At 59.1% G+C, this 24,125-nt stretch overlaps 21 non-coding genes across 21 annotated transcripts; all 21 read left to right on the top strand.

Annotated features, from left to right (window-relative positions):
• The first annotated feature begins 340 nt into the window (after positions 1 to 340).
• Positions 341 to 504, top strand: LOC142266004 (U1 spliceosomal RNA). The gene has a single exon (XR_012732160.1). It is a non-coding gene; the product is annotated as a U1 spliceosomal RNA (small nuclear RNA).
• Positions 505 to 1,409: 905 nt separating this feature from the next.
• Positions 1,410 to 1,573, top strand: LOC142266003 (U1 spliceosomal RNA). Its single transcript, XR_012732159.1, has one exon. It is a non-coding gene; the product is annotated as a U1 spliceosomal RNA (small nuclear RNA).
• A 900-nt stretch (positions 1,574 to 2,473) lies between these two features.
• Positions 2,474 to 2,637, top strand: LOC142266002 (U1 spliceosomal RNA). Its single transcript, XR_012732158.1, has one exon. It is a non-coding gene; the product is annotated as a U1 spliceosomal RNA (small nuclear RNA).
• Positions 2,638 to 3,537: 900 nt separating this feature from the next.
• Positions 3,538 to 3,701, top strand: LOC142266001 (U1 spliceosomal RNA). The gene has a single exon (XR_012732157.1). It is a non-coding gene; the product is annotated as a U1 spliceosomal RNA (small nuclear RNA).
• Positions 3,702 to 4,606: 905 nt separating this feature from the next.
• On the top strand, positions 4,607 to 4,770 carry LOC142266000 (U1 spliceosomal RNA). The gene has a single exon (XR_012732156.1). It is a non-coding gene; the product is annotated as a U1 spliceosomal RNA (small nuclear RNA).
• Positions 4,771 to 5,675: 905 nt separating this feature from the next.
• On the top strand, positions 5,676 to 5,839 carry LOC142266141 (U1 spliceosomal RNA). The gene has a single exon (XR_012732282.1). It is a non-coding gene; the product is annotated as a U1 spliceosomal RNA (small nuclear RNA).
• Positions 5,840 to 6,749: 910 nt separating this feature from the next.
• LOC142266140 (U1 spliceosomal RNA) lies at positions 6,750 to 6,913 on the top strand. Its single transcript, XR_012732281.1, has one exon. It is a non-coding gene; the product is annotated as a U1 spliceosomal RNA (small nuclear RNA).
• Positions 6,914 to 7,813: 900 nt separating this feature from the next.
• On the top strand, positions 7,814 to 7,977 carry LOC142266139 (U1 spliceosomal RNA). Its single transcript, XR_012732280.1, has one exon. It is a non-coding gene; the product is annotated as a U1 spliceosomal RNA (small nuclear RNA).
• A 3,171-nt stretch (positions 7,978 to 11,148) lies between these two features.
• On the top strand, positions 11,149 to 11,312 carry LOC142266137 (U1 spliceosomal RNA). Its single transcript, XR_012732279.1, has one exon. It is a non-coding gene; the product is annotated as a U1 spliceosomal RNA (small nuclear RNA).
• A 910-nt stretch (positions 11,313 to 12,222) lies between these two features.
• LOC142266136 (U1 spliceosomal RNA) lies at positions 12,223 to 12,386 on the top strand. Its single transcript, XR_012732278.1, has one exon. It is a non-coding gene; the product is annotated as a U1 spliceosomal RNA (small nuclear RNA).
• Positions 12,387 to 13,286: 900 nt separating this feature from the next.
• On the top strand, positions 13,287 to 13,450 carry LOC142266134 (U1 spliceosomal RNA). The gene has a single exon (XR_012732276.1). It is a non-coding gene; the product is annotated as a U1 spliceosomal RNA (small nuclear RNA).
• A 901-nt stretch (positions 13,451 to 14,351) lies between these two features.
• LOC142266133 (U1 spliceosomal RNA) lies at positions 14,352 to 14,515 on the top strand. The gene has a single exon (XR_012732275.1). It is a non-coding gene; the product is annotated as a U1 spliceosomal RNA (small nuclear RNA).
• Positions 14,516 to 15,420: 905 nt separating this feature from the next.
• On the top strand, positions 15,421 to 15,584 carry LOC142266076 (U1 spliceosomal RNA). The gene has a single exon (XR_012732225.1). It is a non-coding gene; the product is annotated as a U1 spliceosomal RNA (small nuclear RNA).
• An 895-nt stretch (positions 15,585 to 16,479) lies between these two features.
• Positions 16,480 to 16,643, top strand: LOC142266132 (U1 spliceosomal RNA). The gene has a single exon (XR_012732274.1). It is a non-coding gene; the product is annotated as a U1 spliceosomal RNA (small nuclear RNA).
• Positions 16,644 to 17,538: 895 nt separating this feature from the next.
• LOC142266075 (U1 spliceosomal RNA) lies at positions 17,539 to 17,702 on the top strand. The gene has a single exon (XR_012732224.1). It is a non-coding gene; the product is annotated as a U1 spliceosomal RNA (small nuclear RNA).
• A 910-nt stretch (positions 17,703 to 18,612) lies between these two features.
• Positions 18,613 to 18,776, top strand: LOC142266131 (U1 spliceosomal RNA). Its single transcript, XR_012732273.1, has one exon. It is a non-coding gene; the product is annotated as a U1 spliceosomal RNA (small nuclear RNA).
• Positions 18,777 to 19,672: 896 nt separating this feature from the next.
• On the top strand, positions 19,673 to 19,836 carry LOC142266130 (U1 spliceosomal RNA). The gene has a single exon (XR_012732272.1). It is a non-coding gene; the product is annotated as a U1 spliceosomal RNA (small nuclear RNA).
• Positions 19,837 to 20,771: 935 nt separating this feature from the next.
• LOC142266129 (U1 spliceosomal RNA) lies at positions 20,772 to 20,935 on the top strand. The gene has a single exon (XR_012732271.1). It is a non-coding gene; the product is annotated as a U1 spliceosomal RNA (small nuclear RNA).
• An 895-nt stretch (positions 20,936 to 21,830) lies between these two features.
• On the top strand, positions 21,831 to 21,994 carry LOC142266128 (U1 spliceosomal RNA). Its single transcript, XR_012732270.1, has one exon. It is a non-coding gene; the product is annotated as a U1 spliceosomal RNA (small nuclear RNA).
• Positions 21,995 to 22,890: 896 nt separating this feature from the next.
• On the top strand, positions 22,891 to 23,054 carry LOC142266086 (U1 spliceosomal RNA). Its single transcript, XR_012732234.1, has one exon. It is a non-coding gene; the product is annotated as a U1 spliceosomal RNA (small nuclear RNA).
• Positions 23,055 to 23,949: 895 nt separating this feature from the next.
• On the top strand, positions 23,950 to 24,113 carry LOC142266077 (U1 spliceosomal RNA). The gene has a single exon (XR_012732226.1). It is a non-coding gene; the product is annotated as a U1 spliceosomal RNA (small nuclear RNA).
• Positions 24,114 to 24,125: the final 12 nt, after the last annotated feature.

Raw genomic sequence — 24,125 nt, 5'->3', positions numbered from 1 at the left:
CCGGGCCTCTTCCTGCCGCCCTGAGCGAGCAGCCGGAGCTGCAGCCTTCTGCCTGTTTACAGGCGTCGAACGCACGTTGGGCTCCGAAGCCGCCGCCCCGCTATGCAAATGACTCTGGCTTGCTGTGCATCTTGGACGACGGCCTTCGCCTTGAGCTTGGCCTGCCATGGGGGGGATGGAAGGGGTGTAGCCGGCTCCCAGGCTGCTGGCCTCGGTGGCACCCTCTCGAAGGAACGCCTGGCTTTGGCCCCGGATCCCGCCTCACCCCACCGCCCGAGACTCCGCGATGTAGCGGGCCTGCGCCGGAGGGGCGCCCGTCGAGCCGGCGCGCTCCCAACTCATACTTACCTGGCAGGGGAGATACCATGATCACTAAGGTGGTTCTCCCAGGGTGAGGCTCATCCATTGCACTCCGGGTGTGCTGACCCCTGCGATTTCCCCAAATGCGGGAAACTCGACTGCATAATTTGTGGTAGTGGGGGACTGCGTTCGCGCTTTCCCCTGATTTGCTCTGGTCAAAGATAGACAGATACACGCTGCTGCTTGGGGGGCTCCACGAGCCAACAGGTGTGCGAGTCTCCTTTTGCTGCCTGCTGCGAGGGACTCTCAAGCAAGCACAGCCTGTTGGTGCCCCCTTGTGGCCCCATCTAGAAGCTGCCAAAGGGAAGCCGCTCGCTTTGCTGCTGGCTTTTGGTATCTGGGATTTGTTGTGAGCCTTTTTTAAAAGAGAGGATGGGAGGGGAGGGGAGGGGGGGGTTCCTTCCTTGGTCTTTGTTTTTTCGTTTTCCTCTCTCCGTTTAAACCCTTAACTCTTGATTTGGCGTCCTGATATCTTTGCTTGGCTGCTTTGGACACACCGGCCGAGTTCCCCCTGGGCCCGCTGGCTGTGGATTCCTCCGCTGGTGTAGTGACAGGAATTGGCCTTTGGTTCAGCCGGGAGGGGAGCTTTGTAGCGAGCGGCAGCGGGCACGCTCCAAAGATGGCACTTGCGGCTGCAGCAGCAGGAAGTGCACGGCCGGGCCCTTTTTTGCGGCCGCCTGGTGGGGCTGCCGACGTTGAGCCTCCGACGCCGGGCCTCTTCCTGCCGCCCTGAGCGAGCAGCCGGAGCTGCAGCCTTCTGCCTGTTTACAGGCGTCGAACGCACGTTGGGCTCCGAAGCCGCCGCCCCGCTATGCAAATGACTCTGGCTTGCTGTGCATCTTGGACGACGGCCTTCGCCTTGAGCTTGGCCTGCCATGGGGGGGATGGAAGGGGTGTAGCCGGCTCCCAGGCTGCTGGCCTCGGTGGCACCCTCTCGAAGGAACGCCTGGCTTTGGCCCCGGATCCCGCCTCACCCCACCGCCCGAGACTCCGCGATGTAGCGGGCCTGCGCCGGAGGGGCGCCCGTCGAGCCGGCGCGCTCCCAACTCATACTTACCTGGCAGGGGAGATACCATGATCACTAAGGTGGTTCTCCCAGGGTGAGGCTCATCCATTGCACTCCGGGTGTGCTGACCCCTGCGATTTCCCCAAATGCGGGAAACTCGACTGCATAATTTGTGGTAGTGGGGGACTGCGTTCGCGCTTTCCCCTGATTTGCTCTGGTCAAAGATAGACAGATACACGCTGCTGCTTGGGGGGCTCCACGAGCCAACAGGTGTGCGAGTCTCCTTTTGCTGCCTGCTGCGAGGGACTCTCAAGCAAGCACAGCCTGTTGGTGCCCCCTTGTGGCCCCATCTAGAAGCTGCCAAAGGGAAGCCGCTCGCTTTGCTGCTGGCTTTTGGTATCTGGGATTTGTTGTGAGCCTTTTTTAAAAGAGAGGAGGGGAGGGGAGGGGGGGGTTCCTTCCTTGGTCTTTGTTTTTTCGTTTTCCTCTCTCCGTTTAAACCCTTAACTCTTGATTTGGCGTCCTGATATCTTTGCTTGGCTGCTTTGGACACACCGGCCGAGTTCCCCCTGGGCCCGCTGGCTGTGGATTCCTCCGCTGGTGTAGTGACAGGAATTGGCCTTTGGTTCAGCCGGGAGGGGAGCTTTGTAGCGAGCGGCAGCGGGCACGCTCCAAAGATGGCACTTGCGGCTGCAGCAGCAGGAAGTGCACGGCCGGGCCCTTTTTTGCGGCCGCCTGGTGGGGCTGCCGACGTTGAGCCTCCGACGCCGGGCCTCTTCCTGCCGCCCTGAGCGAGCAGCCGGAGCTGCAGCCTTCTGCCTGTTTACAGGCGTCGAACGCACGTTGGGCTCCGAAGCCGCCGCCCCGCTATGCAAATGACTCTGGCTTGCTGTGCATCTTGGACGACGGCCTTCGCCTTGAGCTTGGCCTGCCATGGGGGGGATGGAAGGGGTGTAGCCGGCTCCCAGGCTGCTGGCCTCGGTGGCACCCTCTCGAAGGAACGCCTGGCTTTGGCCCCGGATCCCGCCTCACCCCACCGCCCGAGACTCCGCGATGTAGCGGGCCTGCGCCGGAGGGGCGCCCGTCGAGCCGGCGCGCTCCCAACTCATACTTACCTGGCAGGGGAGATACCATGATCACTAAGGTGGTTCTCCCAGGGTGAGGCTCATCCATTGCACTCCGGGTGTGCTGACCCCTGCGATTTCCCCAAATGCGGGAAACTCGACTGCATAATTTGTGGTAGTGGGGGACTGCGTTCGCGCTTTCCCCTGATTTGCTCTGGTCAAAGATAGACAGATACACGCTGATGCTTGGGGGGCTCCACGAGCCAACAGGTGTGCGAGTCTCCTTTTGCTGCCTGCTGCGAGGGACTCTCAAGCAAGCACAGCCTGTTGGTGCCCCCTTGTGGCCCCATCTAGAAGCTGCCAAAGGGAAGCCGCTCGCTTTGCTGCTGGCTTTTGGTATCTGGGATTTGTTGTGAGCCTTTTTTAAAAGAGAGGAGGGGAGGGGAGGGGGGGGTTCCTTCCTTGGTCTTTGTTTTTTCGTTTTCCTCTCTCCGTTTAAACCCTTAACTCTTGATTTGGCGTCCTGATATCTTTGCTTGGCTGCTTTGGACACACCGGCCGAGTTCCCCCTGGGCCCGCTGGCTGTGGATTCCTCCGCTGGTGTAGTGACAGGAATTGGCCTTTGGTTCAGCCGGGAGGGGAGCTTTGTAGCGAGCGGCAGCGGGCACGCTCCAAAGATGGCACTTGCGGCTGCAGCAGCAGGAAGTGCACGGCCGGGCCCTTTTTTGCGGCCGCCTGGTGGGGCTGCCGACGTTGAGCCTCCGACGCCGGGCCTCTTCCTGCCGCCCTGAGCGAGCAGCCGGAGCTGCAGCCTTCTGCCTGTTTACAGGCGTCGAACGCACGTTGGGCTCCGAAGCCGCCGCCCCGCTATGCAAATGACTCTGGCTTGCTGTGCATCTTGGACGACGGCCTTCGCCTTGAGCTTGGCCTGCCATGGGGGGGATGGAAGGGGTGTAGCCGGCTCCCAGGCTGCTGGCCTCGGTGGCACCCTCTCGAAGGAACGCCTGGCTTTGGCCCCGGATCCCGCCTCACCCCACCGCCCGAGACTCCGCGATGTAGCGGGCCTGCGCCGGAGGGGCGCCCGTCGAGCCGGCGCGCTCCCAACTCATACTTACCTGGCAGGGGAGATACCATGATCACTAAGGTGGTTCTCCCAGGGTGAGGCTCATCCATTGCACTCCGGGTGTGCTGACCCCTGCGATTTCCCCAAATGCGGGAAACTCGACTGCATAATTTGTGGTAGTGGGGGACTGCGTTCGCGCTTTCCCCTGATTTGCTCTGGTCAAAGATAGACAGATACACGCTGCTGCTTGGGGGGCTCCACGAGCCAACAGGTGTGCGAGTCTCCTTTTGCTGCCTGCTGCGAGGGACTCTCAAGCAAGCACAGCCTGTTGGTGCCCCCTTGTGGCCCCATCTAGAAGCTGCCAAAGGGAAGCCGCTCGCTTTGCTGCTGGCTTTTGGTATCTGGGATTTGTTGTGAGCCTTTTTTAAAAGAGAGGAGGGGAGGGGAGGGGAGGGGGGGGTTCCTTCCTTGGTCTTTGTTTTTTCGTTTTCCTCTCTCCGTTTAAACCCTTAACTCTTGATTTGGCGTCCTGATATCTTTGCTTGGCTGCTTTGGACACACCGGCCGAGTTCCCCCTGGGCCCGCTGGCTGTGGATTCCTCCGCTGGTGTAGTGACAGGAATTGGCCTTTGGTTCAGCCGGGAGGGGAGCTTTGTAGCGAGCGGCAGCGGGCACGCTCCAAAGATGGCACTTGCGGCTGCAGCAGCAGGAAGTGCACGGCCGGGCCCTTTTTTGCGGCCGCCTGGTGGGGCTGCCGACGTTGAGCCTCCGACGCCGGGCCTCTTCCTGCCGCCCTGAGCGAGCAGCCGGAGCTGCAGCCTTCTGCCTGTTTACAGGCGTCGAACGCACGTTGGGCTCCGAAGCCGCCGCCCCGCTATGCAAATGACTCTGGCTTGCTGTGCATCTTGGACGACGGCCTTCGCCTTGAGCTTGGCCTGCCATGGGGGGGATGGAAGGGGTGTAGCCGGCTCCCAGGCTGCTGGCCTCGGTGGCACCCTCTCGAAGGAACGCCTGGCTTTGGCCCCGGATCCCGCCTCACCCCACCGCCCGAGACTCCGCGATGTAGCGGGCCTGCGCCGGAGGGGCGCCCGTCGAGCCGGCGCGCTCCCAACTCATACTTACCTGGCAGGGGAGATACCATGATCACTAAGGTGGTTCTCCCAGGGTGAGGCTCATCCATTGCACTCCGGGTGTGCTGACCCCTGCGATTTCCCCAAATGCGGGAAACTCGACTGCATAATTTGTGGTAGTGGGGGACTGCGTTCGCGCTTTCCCCTGATTTGCTCTGGTCAAAGATAGACAGATACACGCTGCTGCTTGGGGGGCTCCACGAGCCAACAGGTGTGCGAGTCTCCTTTTGCTGCCTGCTGCGAGGGACTCTCAAGCAAGCACAGCCTGTTGGTGCCCCCTTGTGGCCCCATCTAGAAGCTGCCAAAGGGAAGCCGCTCGCTTTGCTGCTGGCTTTTGGTATCTGGGATTTGTTGTGAGCCTTTTTTAAAAGAGAGGAGGGGAGGGGAGGGGAGGGGGGGGTTCCTTCCTTGGTCTTTGTTTTTTCGTTTTCCTCTCTCCGTTTAAACCCTTAACTCTTGATTTGGCGTCCTGATATCTTTGCTTGGCTGCTTTGGACACACCGGCCGAGTTCCCCCTGGGCCCGCTGGCTGTGGATTCCTCCGCTGGTGTAGTGACAGGAATTGGCCTTTGGTTCAGCCGGGAGGGGAGCTTTGTAGCGAGCGGCAGCGGGCACGCTCCAAAGATGGCACTTGCGGCTGCAGCAGCAGGAAGTGCACGGCCGGGCCCTTTTTTGCGGCCGCCTGGTGGGGCTGCCGACGTTGAGCCTCCGACGCCGGGCCTCTTCCTGCCGCCCTGAGCGAGCAGCCGGAGCTGCAGCCTTCTGCCTGTTTACAGGCGTCGAACGCACGTTGGGCTCCGAAGCCGCCGCCCCGCTATGCAAATGACTCTGGCTTGCTGTGCATCTTGGACGACGGCCTTCGCCTTGAGCTTGGCCTGCCATGGGGGGGATGGAAGGGGTGTAGCCGGCTCCCAGGCTGCTGGCCTCGGTGGCACCCTCTCGAAGGAACGCCTGGCTTTGGCCCCGGATCCCGCCTCACCCCACCGCCCGAGACTCCGCGATGTAGCGGGCCTGCGCCGGAGGGGCGCCCGTCGAGCCGGCGCGCTCCCAACTCATACTTACCTGGCAGGGGAGATACCATGATCACTAAGGTGGTTCTCCCAGGGTGAGGCTCATCCATTGCACTCCGGGTGTGCTGACCCCTGCGATTTCCCCAAATGCGGGAAACTCGACTGCATAATTTGTGGTAGTGGGGGACTGCGTTCGCGCTTTCCCCTGATTTGCTCTGGTCAAAGATAGACAGATACACGCTGCTGCTTGGGGGGCTCCACGAGCCAACAGGTGTGCGAGTCTCCTTTTGCTGCCTGCTGCGAGGGACTCTCAAGCAAGCACAGCCTGTTGGTGCCCCCTTGTGGCCCCATCTAGAAGCTGCCAAAGGGAAGCCGCTCGCTTTGCTGCTGGCTTTTGGTATCTGGGATTTGTTGTGAGCCTTTTTTAAAAGAGAGGAGAGGAGGGGAGGGGAGGGGAGGGGGGGGTTCCTTCCTTGGTCTTTGTTTTTTCGTTTTCCTCTCTCCGTTTAAACCCTTAACTCTTGATTTGGCGTCCTGATATCTTTGCTTGGCTGCTTTGGACACACCGGCCGAGTTCCCCCTGGGCCCGCTGGCTGTGGATTCCTCCGCTGGTGTAGTGACAGGAATTGGCCTTTGGTTCAGCCGGGAGGGGAGCTTTGTAGCGAGCGGCAGCGGGCACGCTCCAAAGATGGCACTTGCGGCTGCAGCAGCAGGAAGTGCACGGCCGGGCCCTTTTTTGCGGCCGCCTGGTGGGGCTGCCGACGTTGAGCCTCCGACGCCGGGCCTCTTCCTGCCGCCCTGAGCGAGCAGCCGGAGCTGCAGCCTTCTGCCTGTTTACAGGCGTCGAACGCACGTTGGGCTCCGAAGCCGCCGCCCCGCTATGCAAATGACTCTGGCTTGCTGTGCATCTTGGACGACGGCCTTCGCCTTGAGCTTGGCCTGCCATGGGGGGGATGGAAGGGGTGTAGCCGGCTCCCAGGCTGCTGGCCTCGGTGGCACCCTCTCGAAGGAACGCCTGGCTTTGGCCCCGGATCCCGCCTCACCCCACCGCCCGAGACTCCGCGATGTAGCGGGCCTGCGCCGGAGGGGCGCCCGTCGAGCCGGCGCGCTCCCAACTCATACTTACCTGGCAGGGGAGATACCATGATCACTAAGGTGGTTCTCCCAGGGTGAGGCTCATCCATTGCACTCCGGGTGTGCTGACCCCTGCGATTTCCCCAAATGCGGGAAACTCGACTGCATAATTTGTGGTAGTGGGGGACTGCGTTCGCGCTTTCCCCTGATTTGCTCTGGTCAAAGATAGACAGATACACGCTGCTGCTTGGGGGGCTCCACGAGCCAACAGGTGTGCGAGTCTCCTTTTGCTGCCTGCTGCGAGGGACTCTCAAGCAAGCACAGCCTGTTGGTGCCCCCTTGTGGCCCCATCTAGAAGCTGCCAAAGGGAAGCCGCTCGCTTTGCTGCTGGCTTTTGGTATCTGGGATTTGTTGTGAGCCTTTTTTAAAAGAGAGGAGGGGAGGGGAGGGGGGGGTTCCTTCCTTGGTCTTTGTTTTTTCGTTTTCCTCTCTCCGTTTAAACCCTTAACTCTTGATTTGGCGTCCTGATATCTTTGCTTGGCTGCTTTGGACACACCGGCCGAGTTCCCCCTGGGCCCGCTGGCTGTGGATTCCTCCGCTGGTGTAGTGACAGGAATTGGCCTTTGGTTCAGCCGGGAGGGGAGCTTTGTAGCGAGCGGCAGCGGGCACGCTCCAAAGATGGCACTTGCGGCTGCAGCAGCAGGAAGTGCACGGCCGGGCCCTTTTTTGCGGCCGCCTGGTGGGGCTGCCGACGTTGAGCCTCCGACGCCGGGCCTCTTCCTGCCGCCCTGAGCGAGCAGCCGGAGCTGCAGCCTTCTGCCTGTTTACAGGCGTCGAACGCACGTTGGGCTCCGAAGCCGCCGCCCCGCTATGCAAATGACTCTGGCTTGCTGTGCATCTTGGACGACGGCCTTCGCCTTGAGCTTGGCCTGCCATGGGGGGGATGGAAGGGGTGTAGCCGGCTCCCAGGCTGCTGGCCTCGGTGGCACCCTCTCGAAGGAACGCCTGGCTTTGGCCCCGGATCCCGCCTCACCCCACCGCCCGAGACTCCGCGATGTAGCGGGCCTGCGCCGGAGGGGCGCCCGTCGAGCCGGCGCGCTCCCAACTCATACTTACCTGGCAGGGGAGATACCATGATCACTAAGGTGGTTCTCCCAGGGTGAGGCTCATCCATTGCACTCCGGGTGTGCTGACCCCTGCGATTTCCCCAAATGCGGGAAACTCGACTGCATAATTTGTGGTAGTGGGGGACTGCGTTCGCGCTTTCCCCTGATTTGCTCTGGTCAAAGATATGAAGAAGAAAGAGGAAAAAACGATCAAAGCCCGATAGTTTTATACAAGAATAATTTTTTATTTTACAAGTGATAATATAAGTGTTGTAGTGGGCACAAATTATGCATCATATATCTCATAAAATATAGTTCAAATTCACACAGCGGAACTGTATGGTTGTGACCACAACATTGTATCCCCCTACAGTGTATATCCACCAGTCATACAATAAATGTCCATATACATCAATAAGGACTTACAATGCTCAAAAAACCATATCCAGCATACATACAGTAAATAGACCATCAATTGATATACAATAATCTGAACAATAAACAGCCGGGATCACTCTATATCAGATTTTGCCCGATATTGATATCAATTTAATCAGATGGAAGTCTCTGTATTATATGCTGGACATAAGGATCTAGATCAATAATACTGTCCCAATTCTAAAAAATAGGTGGATAATCCCATAAATTATGGCATATCATTATGCTAGGGTTCACCTGAAGGAGGATAATATAAATTGCGCCTAACCAAAAGAGGAGGGGCTTGGTAGTATGTATTTATATATTGGGTCAGATGTTTAAATCCTGCAAGCCTCCTATCCACATACCATACTAATTGTACGGCTACCAGACAGGCACATATATTGTGGTGATACACTTTATCTCCACTAAGTAATTGATATACATCCAAACTAACATGCACATTTATGATTAATACCAGATTACCCTGGTCAAAATGCACCAAAATGTAAAGTATAAGTTTTTATAAATTACTGCATGTTAATATGCCGCCCAGCAGCACTACCGAAAAAACGGCAGGGATTCACATGCCATTGGTTTTAACTAGTGGAAGGAAACAGACCCATGTCATCCGCATAAACTATCCATGTTGTAAAAACCCCAAGCAGCCACACCACATGTGCGTCAAGGTTCCTTTAGGCTGTCGTTCTTTCAACAGGTAACAACCACAATTCAATAGTAGATAGTAAAACATATAGATTATAATTACCGCTGTGTGGAGACTCCCCCCGACACGTGTTTCGGCTCTCTACCTTCGTCAGGCACGCCCCCTGACGAAGGTAGAGAGCCGAAACACGTGTCGGGGGGAGTCTCCACACAGCGGTAATTATAATCTATATGTTTTACTATCTACTATTGAATTGTGGTTGTTACCTGTTGAAAGAACGACAGCCTAAAGGAACCTTGACGCACATGTGGTGTGGCTGCTTGGGGTTTTTACAACATGGATAGTTTATGCGGATGACATGGGTCTGTTTCCTTCCACTAGTTAAAACCAATGGCATGTGAATCCCTGCCGTTTTTTCGGTAGTGCTGCTGGGCGGCATATTAACATGCAGTAATTTATAAAAACTTATACTTTACATTTTGGTGCATTTTGACCAGGGTAATCTGGTATTAATCATAAATGTGCATGTTAGTTTGGATGTATATCAATTACTTAGTGGAGATAAAGTGTATCACCACAATATATGTGCCTGTCTGGTAGCCGTACAATTAGTATGGTATGTGGATAGGAGGCTTGCAGGATTTAAACATCTGACCCAATATATAAATACATACTACCAAGCCCCTCCTCTTTTGGTTAGGCGCAATTTATATTATCCTCCTTCAGGTGAACCCTAGCATAATGATATGCCATAATTTATGGGATTATCCACCTATTTTTTAGAATTGGGACAGTATTATTGATCTAGATCCTTATGTCCAGCATATAATACAGAGACTTCCATCTGATTAAATTGATATCAATATCGGGCAAAATCTGATATAGAGTGATCCCGGCTGTTTATTGTTCAGATTATTGTATATCAATTGATGGTCTATTTACTGTATGTATGCTGGATATGGTTTTTTGAGCATTGTAAGTCCTTATTGATGTATATGGACATTTATTGTATGACTGGTGGATATACACTGTAGGGGGATACAATGTTGTGGTCACAACCATACAGTTCCGCTGTGTGAATTTGAACTATATTTTATGAGATATATGATGCATAATTTGTGCCCACTACAACACTTATATTATCACTTGTAAAATAAAAAATTATTCTTGTATAAAACTATCGGGCTTTGATCGTTTTTTCCTCTTTCTTCTTCACATTATATGATACGATTTATGCCCTATCTGATATAGTCCTGGTGTCTAACAGAATTATATATTATGTATGGAATATTAGGATTTATGTGAGATTAAGTATGCACATTTTAATGCTGGTTTGTGGTCTTAATCTGGTCAAGATAGACAGATACACGCTGCTGCTTGGGGGGCTCCACGAGCCAACAGGTGTGCGAGTCTCCTTTTGCTGCCTGCTGCGAGGGACTCTCAAGCAAGCACAGCCTGTTGGTGCCCCCTTGTGGCCCCATCTAGAAGCTGCCAAAGGGAAGCCGCTCGCTTTGCTGCTGGCTTTTGGTATCTGGGATTTGTTGTGAGCCTTTTTTAAAAGAGAGGAGAGGAGGGGAGGGGAGGGGAGGGGAGGGGGGGGTTCCTTCCTTGGTCTTTGTTTTTTCGTTTTCCTCTCTCCGTTTAAACCCTTAACTCTTGATTTGGCGTCCTGATATCTTTGCTTGGCTGCTTTGGACACACCGGCCGAGTTCCCCCTGGGCCCGCTGGCTGTGGATTCCTCCGCTGGTGTAGTGACAGGAATTGGCCTTTGGTTCAGCCGGGAGGGGAGCTTTGTAGCGAGCGGCAGCGGGCACGCTCCAAAGATGGCACTTGCGGCTGCAGCAGCAGGAAGTGCACGGCCGGGCCCTTTTTTGCGGCCGCCTGGTGGGGCTGCCGACGTTGAGCCTCCGACGCCGGGCCTCTTCCTGCCGCCCTGAGCGAGCAGCCGGAGCTGCAGCCTTCTGCCTGTTTACAGGCGTCGAACGCACGTTGGGCTCCGAAGCCGCCGCCCCGCTATGCAAATGACTCTGGCTTGCTGTGCATCTTGGACGACGGCCTTCGCCTTGAGCTTGGCCTGCCATGGGGGGGATGGAAGGGGTGTAGCCGGCTCCCAGGCTGCTGGCCTCGGTGGCACCCTCTCGAAGGAACGCCTGGCTTTGGCCCCGGATCCCGCCTCACCCCACCGCCCGAGACTCCGCGATGTAGCGGGCCTGCGCCGGAGGGGCGCCCGTCGAGCCGGCGCGCTCCCAACTCATACTTACCTGGCAGGGGAGATACCATGATCACTAAGGTGGTTCTCCCAGGGTGAGGCTCATCCATTGCACTCCGGGTGTGCTGACCCCTGCGATTTCCCCAAATGCGGGAAACTCGACTGCATAATTTGTGGTAGTGGGGGACTGCGTTCGCGCTTTCCCCTGATTTGCTCTGGTCAAAGATAGACAGATACACGCTGCTGCTTGGGGGGCTCCACGAGCCAACAGGTGTGCGAGTCTCCTTTTGCTGCCTGCTGCGAGGGACTCTCAAGCAAGCACAGCCTGTTGGTGCCCCCTTGTGGCCCCATCTAGAAGCTGCCAAAGGGAAGCCGCTCGCTTTGCTGCTGGCTTTTGGTATCTGGGATTTGTTGTGAGCCTTTTTTAAAAGAGAGGAGGGGAGGGGAGGGGAGGGGAGGGGGGGGTTCCTTCCTTGGTCTTTGTTTTTTCGTTTTCCTCTCTCCGTTTAAACCCTTAACTCTTGATTTGGCGTCCTGATATCTTTGCTTGGCTGCTTTGGACACACCGGCCGAGTTCCCCCTGGGCCCGCTGGCTGTGGATTCCTCCGCTGGTGTAGTGACAGGAATTGGCCTTTGGTTCAGCCGGGAGGGGAGCTTTGTAGCGAGCGGCAGCGGGCACGCTCCAAAGATGGCACTTGCGGCTGCAGCAGCAGGAAGTGCACGGCCGGGCCCTTTTTTGCGGCCGCCTGGTGGGGCTGCCGACGTTGAGCCTCCGACGCCGGGCCTCTTCCTGCCGCCCTGAGCGAGCAGCCGGAGCTGCAGCCTTCTGCCTGTTTACAGGCGTCGAACGCACGTTGGGCTCCGAAGCCGCCGCCCCGCTATGCAAATGACTCTGGCTTGCTGTGCATCTTGGACGACGGCCTTCGCCTTGAGCTTGGCCTGCCATGGGGGGGATGGAAGGGGTGTAGCCGGCTCCCAGGCTGCTGGCCTCGGTGGCACCCTCTCGAAGGAACGCCTGGCTTTGGCCCCGGATCCCGCCTCACCCCACCGCCCGAGACTCCGCGATGTAGCGGGCCTGCGCCGGAGGGGCGCCCGTCGAGCCGGCGCGCTCCCAACTCATACTTACCTGGCAGGGGAGATACCATGATCACTAAGGTGGTTCTCCCAGGGTGAGGCTCATCCATTGCACTCCGGGTGTGCTGACCCCTGCGATTTCCCCAAATGCGGGAAACTCGACTGCATAATTTGTGGTAGTGGGGGACTGCGTTCGCGCTTTCCCCTGATTTGCTCTGGTCAAAGATAGACAGATACACGCTGCTGCTTGGGGGGCTCCACGAGCCAACAGGTGTGCGAGTCTCCTTTTGCTGCCTGCTGCGAGGGACTCTCAAGCAAGCACAGCCTGTTGGTGCCCCCTTGTGGCCCCATCTAGAAGCTGCCAAAGGGAAGCCGCTCGCTTTGCTGCTGGCTTTTGGTATCTGGGATTTGTTGTGAGCCTTTTTTAAAAGAGAGGAGGGGAGGGGAGGGGGGGGTTCCTTCCTTGGTCTTTGTTTTTTCGTTTTCCTCTCTCCGTTTAAACCCTTAACTCTTGATTTGGCGTCCTGATATCTTTGCTTGGCTGCTTTGGACACACCGGCCGAGTTCCCCCTGGGCCCGCTGGCTGTGGATTCCTCCGCTGGTGTAGTGACAGGAATTGGCCTTTGGTTCAGCCGGGAGGGGAGCTTTGTAGCGAGCGGCAGCGGGCACGCTCCAAAGATGGCACTTGCGGCTGCAGCAGCAGGAAGTGCACGGCCGGGCCCTTTTTTGCGGCCGCCTGGTGGGGCTGCCGACGTTGAGCCTCCGACGCCGGGCCTCTTCCTGCCGCCCTGAGCGAGCAGCCGGAGCTGCAGCCTTCTGCCTGTTTACAGGCGTCGAACGCACGTTGGGCTCCGAAGCCGCCGCCCCGCTATGCAAATGACTCTGGCTTGCTGTGCATCTTGGACGACGGCCTTCGCCTTGAGCTTGGCCTGCCATGGGGGGGATGGAAGGGGTGTAGCCGGCTCCCAGGCTGCTGGCCTCGGTGGCACCCTCTCGAAGGAACGCCTGGCTTTGGCCCCGGATCCCGCCTCACCCCACCGCCCGAGACTCCGCGATGTAGCGGGCCTGCGCCGGAGGGGCGCCCGTCGAGCCGGCGCGCTCCCAACTCATACTTACCTGGCAGGGGAGATACCATGATCACTAAGGTGGTTCTCCCAGGGTGAGGCTCATCCATTGCACTCCGGGTGTGCTGACCCCTGCGATTTCCCCAAATGCGGGAAACTCGACTGCATAATTTGTGGTAGTGGGGGACTGCGTTCGCGCTTTCCCCTGATTTGCTCTGGTCAAAGATAGACAGATACACGCTGCTGCTTGGGGGGCTCCACGAGCCAACAGGTGTGCGAGTCTCCTTTTGCTGCCTGCTGCGAGGGACTCTCAAGCAAGCACAGCCTGTTGGTGCCCCCTTGTGGCCCCATCTAGAAGCTGCCAAAGGGAAGCCGCTCGCTTTGCTGCTGGCTTTTGGTATCTGGGATTTGTTGTGAGCCTTTTTTAAAAGAGGGGAGGGGAGGGGAGGGGGGGGGTTCCTTCCATGGTCTTTGTTTTTTCGTTTTCCTCTCTCCGTTTAAACCCTTAACTCTTGATTTGGCGTCCTGATATCTTTGCTTGGCTGCTTTGGACACACCGGCCGAGTTCCCCCTGGGCCCGCTGGCTGTGGATTCCTCCGCTGGTGTAGTGACAGGAATTGGCCTTTGGTTCAGCCGGGAGGGGAGCTTTGTAGCGAGCGGCAGCGGGCACGCTCCAAAGATGGCACTTGCGGCTGCAGCAGCAGGAAGTGCACGGCCGGGCCCTTTTTTGCGGCCGCCTGGTGGGGCTGCCGACGTTGAGCCTCCGACGCCGGGCCTCTTCCTGCCGCCCTGAGCGAGCAGCCGGAGCTGCAGCCTTCTGCCTGTTTACAGGCGTCGAACGCACGTTGGGCTCCGAAGCCGCCGCCCCGCTATGCAAATGACTCTGGCTTGCTGTGCATCTTGGACGACGGCCTTCGCCTTGAGCTTGGCCTGCCATGGGGGGGATGGAAGGGGTGTAGCCGGCTCCCAGGCTGCTGGCCTCGGTGGCACCCTCTCGAAGGAACGCCTGGCTTTGGCCCCGGATCCCGCCTCACCCCACCGCCCGAGACTCCGCGATGTAGCGGGCCTGCGCCGGAGGGGCGCCCGTCGAGCCGGCGCGCTCCCAACTCATACTTACCTGGCAGGGGAGATACCATGATCACTAAGGTGGTTCTCCCAGGGTGAGGCTCATCCATTGCACTCCGGGTGTGCTGACCCCTGCGATTTCCCCAAATGCGGGAAACTCGACTGCATAATTTGTGGTAGTGGGGGACTGCGTTCGCGCTTTCCCCTGATTTGCTCTGGTCAAAGATAGACAGATACACGCTGCTGCTTGGGGGGCTCCACGAGCCAACAGGTGTGCGAGTCTCCTTTTGCTGCCTGCTGCGAGGGACTCTCAAGCAAGCACAGCCTGTTGGTGCCCCCTTGTGGCCCCATCTAGAAGCTGCCAAAGGGAAGCCGCTCGCTTTGCTGCTGGCTTTTGGTATCTGGGATTTGTTGTGAGCCTTTTTTAAAAGAGAGGAGGGGAGGGGAGGGGAGGGGGGGGTTCCTTCCTTGGTCTTTGTTTTTTCGTTTTCCTCTCTCCGTTTAAACCCTTAACTCTTGATTTGGCGTCCTGATATCTTTGCTTGGCTGCTTTGGACACACCGGCCGAGTTCCCCCTGGGCCCGCTGGCTGTGGATTCCTCCGCTGGTGTAGTGACAGGAATTGGCCTTTGGTTCAGCCGGGAGGGGAGCTTTGTAGCGAGCGGCAGCGGGCACGCTCCAAAGATGGCACTTGCGGCTGCAGCAGCAGGAAGTGCACGGCCGGGCCCTTTTTTGCGGCCGCCTGGTGGGGCTGCCGACGTTGAGCCTCCGACGCCGGGCCTCTTCCTGCCGCCCTGAGCGAGCAGCCGGAGCTGCAGCCTTCTGCCTGTTTACAGGCGTCGAACGCACGTTGGGCTCCGAAGCCGCCGCCCCGCTATGCAAATGACTCTGGCTTGCTGTGCATCTTGGACGACGGCCTTCGCCTTGAGCTTGGCCTGCCATGGGGGGGATGGAAGGGGTGTAGCCGGCTCCCAGGCTGCTGGCCTCGGTGGCACCCTCTCGAAGGAACGCCTGGCTTTGGCCCCGGATCCCGCCTCACCCCACCGCCCGAGACTCCGCGATGTAGCGGGCCTGCGCCGGAGGGGCGCCCGTCGAGCCGGCGCGCTCCCAACTCATACTTACCTGGCAGGGGAGATACCATGATCACTAAGGTGGTTCTCCCAGGGTGAGGCTCATCCATTGCACTCCGGGTGTGCTGACCCCTGTGATTTCCCCAAATGCGGGAAACTCGACTGCATAATTTGTGGTAGTGGGGGACTGCGTTCGCGCTTTCCCCTGATTTGCTCTGGTCAAAGATAGACAGATACACGCTGCTGCTTGGGGGGCTCCACGAGCCAACAGGTGTGCGAGTCTCCTTTTGCTGCCTGCTGCGAGGGACTCTCAAGCAAGCACAGCCTGTTGGTGCCCCCTTGTGGCCCCATCTAGAAGCTGCCAAAGGGAAGCCGCTCGCTTTGCTGCTGGCTTTTGGTATCTGGGATTTGTTGTGAGCCTTTTTTAAAAGAGAGGAGGGGAGGGGGGGGTTCCTTCCTTGGTCTTTGTTTTTTCGTTTTCCTCTCTCCGTTTAAACCCTTAACTCTTGATTTGGCGTCCTGATATCTTTGCTTGGCTGCTTTGGACACACCGGCCGAGTTCCCCCTGGGCCCGCTGGCTGTGGATTCCTCCGCTGGTGTAGTGACAGGAATTGGCCTTTGGTTCAGCCGGGAGGGGAGCTTTGTAGCGAGCGGCAGCGGGCACGCTCCAAAGATGGCACTTGCGGCTGCAGCAGCAGGAAGTGCACGGCCGGGCCCTTTTTTGCGGCCGCCTGGTGGGGCTGCCGACGTTGAGCCTCCGACGCCGGGCCTCTTCCTGCCGCCCTGAGCGAGCAGCCGGAGCTGCAGCCTTCTGCCTGTTTACAGGCGTCGAACGCACGTTGGGCTCCGAAGCCGCCGCCCCGCTATGCAAATGACTCTGGCTTGCTGTGCATCTTGGACGACGGCCTTCGCCTTGAGCTTGGCCTGCCATGGGGGGGATGGAAGGGGTGTAGCCGGCTCCCAGGCTGCTGGCCTCGGTGGCACCCTCTCGAAGGAACGCCTGGCTTTGGCCCCGGATCCCGCCTCACCCCACCGCCCGAGACTCCGCGATGTAGCGGGCCTGCGCCGGAGGGGCGCCCGTCGAGCCGGCGCGCTCCCAACTCATACTTACCTGGCAGGGGAGATACCATGATCACTAAGGTGGTTCTCCCAGGGTGAGGCTCATCCATTGCACTCCGGGTGTGCTGACCCCTGCGATTTCCCCAAATGCGGGAAACTCGACTGCATAATTTGTGGTAGTGGGGGACTGCGTTCGCGCTTTCCCCTGATTTGCTCTGGTCAAAGATAGACAGATACACGCTGCTGCTTGGGGGGCTCCACGAGCCAACAGGTGTGCGAGTCTCCTTTTGCTGCCTGCTGCGAGGGACTCTCAAGCAAGCACAGCCTGTTGGTGCCCCCTTGTGGCCCCATCTAGAAGCTGCCAAAGGGAAGCCGCTCGCTTTGCTGCTGGCTTTTGGTATCTGGGATTTGTTGTGAGCCTTTTTTAAAAGAGAGGAGGGGAGGGGAGGGTTCCTTCCTTGGTCTTTGTTTTTTCGTTTTCCTCTCTCCGTTTAAACCCTTAACTCTTGATTTGGCGTCCTGATATCTTTGCTTGGCTGCTTTGGACACACCGGCCGAGTTCCCCCTGGGCCCGCTGGCTGTGGATTCCTCCGCTGGTGTAGTGACAGGAATTGGCCTTTGGTTCAGCCGGGAGGGGAGCTTTGTAGCGAGCGGCAGCGGGCACGCTCCAAAGATGGCACTTGCGGCTGCAGCAGCAGGAAGTGCACGGCCGGGCCCTTTTTTGCGGCCGCCTGGTGGGGCTGCCGACGTTGAGCCTCCGACGCCGGGCCTCTTCCTGCCGCCCTGAGCGAGCAGCCGGAGCTGCAGCCTTCTGCCTGTTTACAGGCGTCGAACGCACGTTGGGCTCCGAAGCCGCCGCCCCGCTATGCAAATGACTCTGGCTTGCTGTGCATCTTGGACGACGGCCTTCGCCTTGAGCTTGGCCTGCCATGGGGGGGATGGAAGGGGTGTAGCCGGCTCCCAGGCTGCTGGCCTCGGTGGCACCCTCTCGAAGGAACGCCTGGCTTTGGCCCCGGATCCCGCCTCACCCCACCGCCCGAGACTCCGCGATGTAGCGGGCCTGCGCCGGAGGGGCGCCCGTCGAGCCGGCGCGCTCCCAACTCATACTTACCTGGCAGGGGAGATACCATGATCACTAAGGTGGTTCTCCCAGGGTGAGGCTCATCCATTGCACTCCGGGTGTGCTGACCCTTGCGATTTCCCCAAATGCGGGAAACTCGACTGCATAATTTGTGGTAGTGGGGGACTGCGTTCGCGCTTTCCCCTGATTTGCTCTGGTCAAAGATAGACAGATACACGCTGCTGCTTGGGGGGCTCCACGAGCCAACAGGTGTGCGAGTCTCCTTTTGCTGCCTGCTGCGAGGGACTCTCAAGCAAGCACAGCCTGTTGGTGCCCCCTTGTGGCCCCATCTAGAAGCTGCCAAAGGGAAGCCGCTCGCTTTGCTGCTGGCTTTTGGTATCTGGGATTTGTTGTGAGCCTTTTTTAAAAGAGAGGAGGGGAGGGGAGGGGAGGGGAGGGGGGGGTTCCTTCCTTGGTCTTTGTTTTTTCGTTTTCCTCTCTCCGTTTAAACCCTTAACTCTTGATTTGGCGTCCTGATATCTTTGCTTGGCTGCTTTGGACACACCGGCCGAGTTCCCCCTGGGCCCGCTGGCTGTGGATTCCTCCGCTGGTGTAGTGACAGGAATTGGCCTTTGGTTCAGCCGGGAGGGGAGCTTTGTAGCGAGCGGCAGCGGGCACGCTCCAAAGATGGCACTTGCGGCTGCAGCAGCAGGAAGTGCACGGCCGGGCCCTTTTTTGCGGCCGCCTGGTGGGGCTGCCGACGTTGAGCCTCCGACGCCGGGCCTCTTCCTGCCGCCCTGAGCGAGCAGCCGGAGCTGCAGCCTTCTGCCTGTTTACAGGCGTCGAACGCACGTTGGGCTCCGAAGCCGCCGCCCCGCTATGCAAATGACTCTGGCTTGCTGTGCATCTTGGACGACGGCCTTCGCCTTGAGCTTGGCCTGCCATGGGGGGGATGGAAGGGGTGTAGCCGGCTCCCAGGCTGCTGGCCTCGGTGGCACCCTCTCGAAGGAACGCCTGGCTTTGGCCCCGGATCCCGCCTCACCCCACCGCCCGAGACTCCGCGATGTAGCGGGCCTGCGCCGGAGGGGCGCCCGTCGAGCCGGCGCGCTCCCAACTCATACTTACCTGGCAGGGGAGATACCATGATCACTAAGGTGGTTCTCCCAGGGTGAGGCTCATCCATTGCACTCCGGGTGTGCTGACCCCTGCGATTTCCCCAAATGCGGGAAACTCGACTGCATAATTTGTGGTAGTGGGGGACTGCGTTCGCGCTTTCCCCTGATTTGCTCTGGTCAAAGATAGACAGATACACGCTGCTGCTTGGGGGGCTCCACGAGCCAACAGGTGTGCGAGTCTCCTTTTGCTGCCTGCTGCGAGGGACTCTCAAGCAAGCACAGCCTGTTGGTGCCCCCTTGTGGCCCCATCTAGAAGCTGCCAAAGGGAAGCCGCTCGCTTTGCTGCTGGCTTTTGGTATCTGGGATTTGTTGTGAGCCTTTTTTAAAAGAGAGGAGGGGAGGGGGGGGGTTCCTTCCTTGGTCTTTGTTTTTTCGTTTTCCTCTCTCCGTTTAAACCCTTAACTCTTGATTTGGCGTCCTGATATCTTTGCTTGGCTGCTTTGGACACACCGGCCGAGTTCCCCCTGGGCCCGCTGGCTGTGGATTCCTCCGCTGGTGTAGTGACAGGAATTGGCCTTTGGTTCAGCCGGGAGGGGAGCTTTGTAGCGAGCGGCAGCGGGCACGCTCCAAAGATGGCACTTGCGGCTGCAGCAGCAGGAAGTGCACGGCCGGGCCCTTTTTTGCGGCCGCCTGGTGGGGCTGCCGACGTTGAGCCTCCGACGCCGGGCCTCTTCCTGCCGCCCTGAGCGAGCAGCCGGAGCTGCAGCCTTCTGCCTGTTTACAGGCGTCGAACGCACGTTGGGCTCCGAAGCCGCCGCCCCGCTATGCAAATGACTCTGGCTTGCTGTGCATCTTGGACGACGGCCTTCGCCTTGAGCTTGGCCTGCCATGGGGGGGATGGAAGGGGTGTAGCCGGCTCCCAGGCTGCTGGCCTCGGTGGCACCCTCTCGAAGGAACGCCTGGCTTTGGCCCCGGATCCCGCCTCACCCCACCGCCCGAGACTCCGCGATGTAGCGGGCCTGCGCCGGAGGGGCGCCCGTCGAGCCGGCGCGCTCCCAACTCATACTTACCTGGCAGGGGAGATACCATGATCACTAAGGTGGTTCTCCCAGGGTGAGGCTCATCCATTGCACTCCGGGTGTGCTGACCCCTGCGATTTCCCCAAATGCGGGAAACTCGACTGCATAATTTGTGGTAGTGGGGGACTGCGTTCGCGCTTTCCCCTGATTTGCTCTGGTCAAAGATAGACAGATACACGCTGCTGCTTGGGGGGCTCCACGAGCCAACAGGTGTGCGAGTCTCCTTTTGCTGCCTGCTGCGAGGGACTCTCAAGCAAGCACAGCCTGTTGGTGCCCCCTTGTGGCCCCATCTAGAAGCTGCCAAAGGGAAGCCGCTCGCTTTGCTGCTGGCTTTTGGTATCTGGGATTTGTTGTGAGCCTTTTTTAAAAGAGAGGAGGGGAGAGGAGGGGAGAGGAGGGGAGAGGAGGGGAGGGGAGGGGAGGGGGGGGTTCCTTCCTTGGTCTTTGTTTTTTCGTTTTCCTCTCTCCGTTTAAACCCTTAACTCTTGATTTGGCGTCCTGATATCTTTGCTTGGCTGCTTTGGACACACCGGCCGAGTTCCCCCTGGGCCCGCTGGCTGTGGATTCCTCCGCTGGTGTAGTGACAGGAATTGGCCTTTGGTTCAGCCGGGAGGGGAGCTTTGTAGCGAGCGGCAGCGGGCACGCTCCAAAGATGGCACTTGCGGCTGCAGCAGCAGGAAGTGCACGGCCGGGCCCTTTTTTGCGGCCGCCTGGTGGGGCTGCCGACGTTGAGCCTCCGACGCCGGGCCTCTTCCTGCCGCCCTGAGCGAGCAGCCGGAGCTGCAGCCTTCTGCCTGTTTACAGGCGTCGAACGCACGTTGGGCTCCGAAGCCGCCGCCCCGCTATGCAAATGACTCTGGCTTGCTGTGCATCTTGGACGACGGCCTTCGCCTTGAGCTTGGCCTGCCATGGGGGGGATGGAAGGGGTGTAGCCGGCTCCCAGGCTGCTGGCCTCGGTGGCACCCTCTCGAAGGAACGCCTGGCTTTGGCCCCGGATCCCGCCTCACCCCACCGCCCGAGACTCCGCGATGTAGCGGGCCTGCGCCGGAGGGGCGCCCGTCGAGCCGGCGCGCTCCCAACTCATACTTACCTGGCAGGGGAGATACCATGATCACTAAGGTGGTTCTCCCAGGGTGAGGCTCATCCATTGCACTCCGGGTGTGCTGACCCCTGCGATTTCCCCAAATGCGGGAAACTCGACTGCATAATTTGTGGTAGTGGGGGACTGCGTTCGCGCTTTCCCCTGATTTGCTCTGGTCAAAGATAGACAGATACACGCTGCTGCTTGGGGGGCTCCACGAGCCAACAGGTGTGCGAGTCTCCTTTTGCTGCCTGCTGCGAGGGACTCTCAAGCAAGCACAGCCTGTTGGTGCCCCCTTGTGGCCCCATCTAGAAGCTGCCAAAGGGAAGCCGCTCGCTTTGCTGCTGGCTTTTGGTATCTGGGATTTGTTGTGAGCCTTTTTTAAAAGAGAGGAGGGGAGGGGGGGGTTCCTTCCTTGGTCTTTGTTTTTTCGTTTTCCTCTCTCCGTTTAAACCCTTAACTCTTGATTTGGCGTCCTGATATCTTTGCTTGGCTGCTTTGGACACACCGGCCGAGTTCCCCCTGGGCCCGCTGGCTGTGGATTCCTCCGCTGGTGTAGTGACAGGAATTGGCCTTTGGTTCAGCCGGGAGGGGAGCTTTGTAGCGAGCGGCAGCGGGCACGCTCCAAAGATGGCACTTGCGGCTGCAGCAGCAGGAAGTGCACGGCCGGGCCCTTTTTTGCGGCCGCCTGGTGGGGCTGCCGACGTTGAGCCTCCGACGCCGGGCCTCTTCCTGCCGCCCTGAGCGAGCAGCCGGAGCTGCAGCCTTCTGCCTGTTTACAGGCGTCGAACGCACGTTGGGCTCCGAAGCCGCCGCCCCGCTATGCAAATGACTCTGGCTTGCTGTGCATCTTGGACGACGGCCTTCGCCTTGAGCTTGGCCTGCCATGGGGGGGATGGAAGGGGTGTAGCCGGCTCCCAGGCTGCTGGCCTCGGTGGCACCCTCTCGAAGGAACGCCTGGCTTTGGCCCCGGATCCCGCCTCACCCCACCGCCCGAGACTCCGCGATGTAGCGGGCCTGCGCCGGAGGGGCGCCCGTCGAGCCGGCGCGCTCCCAACTCATACTTACCTGGCAGGGGAGATACCATGATCACTAAGGTGGTTCTCCCAGGGTGAGGCTCATCCATTGCACTCCGGGTGTGCTGACCCCTGCGATTTCCCCAAATGCGGGAAACTCGACTGCATAATTTGTGGTAGTGGGGGACTGCGTTCGCGCTTTCCCCTGATTTGCTCTGGTCAAAGATAGACAGATACACGCTGCTGCTTGGGGGGCTCCACGAGCCAACAGGTGTGCGAGTCTCCTTTTGCTGCCTGCTGTGAGGGACTCTCAAGCAAGCACAGCCTGTTGGTGCCCCCTTGTGGCCCCATCTAGAAGCTGCCAAAGGGAAGCCGCTCGCTTTGCTGCTGGCTTTTGGTATCTGGGATTTGTTGTGAGCCTTTTTTAAAAGAGAGGAGGGGAGGGGGGGGTTCCTTCCTTGGTCTTTGTTTTTTCGTTTTCCTCTCTCCGTTTAAACCCTTAACTCTTGATTTGGCGTCCTGATATCTTTGCTTGGCTGCTTTGGACACACCGGCCGAGTTCCCCCTGGGCCCGCTGGCTGTGGATTCCTCCGCTGGTGTAGTGACAGGAATTGGCCTTTGGTTCAGCCGGGAGGGGAGCTTTGTAGCGAGCGGCAGCGGGCACGCTCCAAAGATGGCACTTGCGGCTGCAGCAGCAGGAAGTGCACGGCCGGGCCCTTTTTTGCGGCCGCCTGGTGGGGCTGCCGACGTTGAGCCTCCGACGCCGGGCCTCTTCCTGCCGCCCTGAGCGAGCAGCCGGAGCTGCAGCCTTCTGCCTGTTTACAGGCGTCGAACGCACGTTGGGCTCCGAAGCCGCCGCCCCCGCTATGCAAATGACTCTGGCTTGCTGTGCATCTTGGACGACGGCCTTCGCCTTGAGCTTGGCCTGCCATGGGGGGGATGGAAGGGGTGTAGCCGGCTCCCAGGCTGCTGGCCTCGGTGGCACCCTCTCGAAGGAACGCCTGGCTTTGGCCCCGGATCCCGCCTCACCCCACCGCCCGAGACTCCGCGATGTAGCGGGCCTGCGCCGGAGGGGCGCCCGTCGAGCCGGCGCGCTCCCAACTCATACTTACCTGGCAGGGGAGATACCATGATCACTGAGGTGGTTCTCCCAGGGTGAGGCTCATCCATTGCACTCCGGGTGTGCTGACCCCTGCGATTTCCCCAAATGCGGGAAACTCGACTGCATAATTTGTGGTAGTGGGGGACTGCGTTCGCGCTTTCCCCTGATTTGCTCTGGTCAAAGATAGACAGATACACGCTGCTGCTTGGGGGGCTCCACGAGCCAACAGGTGTGCGAGTCTCCTTTTGCTGCCTGCTGCGAGGGACTCTCAAGCAAGCACAGCCTGTTGGTGCCCCCTTGTGGCCCCATCTAGAAGCTGCCAAAGGGAAGCCGCTCGCTTTGCTGCTGGATTTTGGTATCTGGGATTTGTTGTGAGCCTTTTTTAAAAGAGAGGAGGGGAGGGGGGGGTTCCTTCCTTGGTCTTTGTTTTTTCGTTTTCCTCTCTCCGTTTAAACCCTTAACTCTTGATTTGGCATCCTGATATCTTTGCTTGGCTGCTTTGGACACACCGGCCGAGTTCCCCCTGGGCCCGCTGGCTGTGGATTCCTCCGCTGGTGTAGTGACAGGAATTGGCCTTTGGTTCAGCCGGGAGGGGAGCTTTGTAGCGAGCGGCAGCGGGCACGCTCCAAAGATGGCACTTGCGGCTGCAGCAGCAGGAAGTGCACGGCCGGGCCCTTTTTTGCGGCCGCCTGGTGGGGCTGCCGACGTTGAGCCTCCGACGCCGGGCCTCTTCCTGCCGCCCTGAGCGAGCAGCCGGAGCTGCAGCCTTCTGCCTGTTTACAGGCGTCGAACGCACGTTGGGCTCCGAAGCCGCCGCCCCGCTATGCAAATGACTCTGGCTTGCTGTGCATCTTGGACGACGGCCTTCGCCTTGAGCTTGGCCTGCCATGGGGGGGATGGAAGGGGTGTAGCCGGCTCCCAGGCTGCTGGCCTCGGTGGCACCCTCTCGAAGGAACGCCTGGCTTTGGCCCCGGATCCCGCCTCACCCCACCGCCCGAGACTCCGCGATGTAGCGGGCCTGCGCCGGAGGGGCGCCCGTCGAGCCGGCGCGCTCCCAACTCATACTTACCTGGCAGGGGAGATACCATGATCACTAAGGTGGTTCTCCCAGGGTGAGGCTCATCCATTGCACTCCGGGTGTGCTGACCCCTGCGATTTCCCCAAATGCGGGAAACTCGACTGTATAATTTGTGGTAGAGGGGGACTGCGTTCGCGCTTTCCCCTGATTTGCTCTGGT

The sequence above is a fragment of the Anomaloglossus baeobatrachus genome, unplaced genomic scaffold, assembly GCF_048569485.1.
Source record: "Anomaloglossus baeobatrachus isolate aAnoBae1 unplaced genomic scaffold, aAnoBae1.hap1 Scaffold_2811, whole genome shotgun sequence".
NCBI lineage: Eukaryota > Metazoa > Chordata > Amphibia > Anura > Aromobatidae > Anomaloglossus > Anomaloglossus baeobatrachus.
Note: the sequence above shows the minus strand (reverse complement) of the source record. Positions and strands in the feature narration are given on the sequence as shown.